Raw genomic sequence first — 1,380 nt, 5'->3', positions numbered from 1 at the left:
AAAAGTTTTAAAAATGTAGTTTGAGTGTTCAATAAATGTTTACCCTGTTCTGTCCGTGATCTAAGGTGTGTTTTGGATTTTGGCCCTCCGGGAATTTCTTTCCGGCCCTCCAGATCATTTTATTTTATTCTTATTAATGACCCGATGTTATCTTGTGCTTATTTCTAACTTGTATAATTTTAAACAAATATATTTTTATGGAGAGTAAAACATTAAAAGTTATTTAAGGTTTAAGTTGATTTATTCTGGCATAATATTCCTGCCTTTATTATTCAGAATTATGTTAAAAAGTTACAGTTCTAAAAATTGGCGTTATGCTAGTTTTTTGGACTTTTTTGTTATTTACTAAGATTTTTTTAGGCTATTTTGGATTTTTGCTAATATTTCAGCTACATGCTAACTGTTTCGGATAATTTAGGCTTTTTTTCCCCTTCATTTTTTAGGGTATTTTAAAGTATCGATATTTTTTTAGCTACATGCTAGCTTTTTTGGGTAACCTAAGGGTTTTTTTTCCCTTCACGCAAGTATTTAAGGCTAATTTGTCATTTAGCTAATATTTTAGCTGGCCATTAGTTTCAGCATTTTCAGCTATTAGGTTCAGCGTTTTTGGCTATCATCTTCAGGGCTTTATAATTTCAGCATCTTCAGTTATCAGCACCAGTATTTTTAGCAGCCAAATTCAGCTTACAGCATTCACAGTAGCATTGATGCAGGTAATGCTATATATCTAGTTCATAAATGTGGCAACAAGTTTTAAAAATGTAGTTTTAGAGTGTTGAATAAATGTTTATCCTGTTCAGCCCGCGACCTAAGGTGTGTTTGGATTACAACAGGTTTAGACCCTGTTGTAATCAAATAATTCCAAAATTCAACTTTACACAGAGATGTATCTTTGCATTATTTAAGCTCAGCAAAAAAGTAAAAGGAAAGCAAAAAGAAGAAGAAAAGTGTAAATAATATGTCTCAGAATTTGTTCTTTCTTGGTGGTAATCTTTGTACATCACATAAACATATTTTAATTTGTGATTGCATTTGATTGCAAATTACTGTTCAAATTAAGAATTACGTTGTAAATCGTTCAAAATCTGAAGTTTCCGGTGTGGTGCCAAAGTAGTTATCCCCTGCCACGATTTGAGATCTCTTTGAATTGTTGTAAATCTTTACAATCAGAACACTCTCAATACACATCAAACATACTTAGCAAAATTTTTAAATAAAACTTACATATGAGAAATAATGAAATATACATTTAAATAGCATTAACTTACTTTAAATCTAAATAACTAAAATGTTGACTTTCTTAGGGGGAGGGAACACATTATATCAGACCTGAAATCCAGCTGCCAGAAAGTGTTCCCCCCTCCAGTTTTCTGTAGAAGC

The sequence above is a fragment of the Oryzias melastigma genome, linkage group LG11 (genome assembly GCF_002922805.2).
Source record: "Oryzias melastigma strain HK-1 linkage group LG11, ASM292280v2, whole genome shotgun sequence".
In the NCBI taxonomy this organism is placed as follows: Eukaryota; Metazoa; Chordata; class Actinopteri; order Beloniformes; family Adrianichthyidae; genus Oryzias; species Oryzias melastigma.
The sequence above is the reverse complement of the archived record's forward strand: the minus strand, read 5'-3'. Positions refer to the sequence as shown.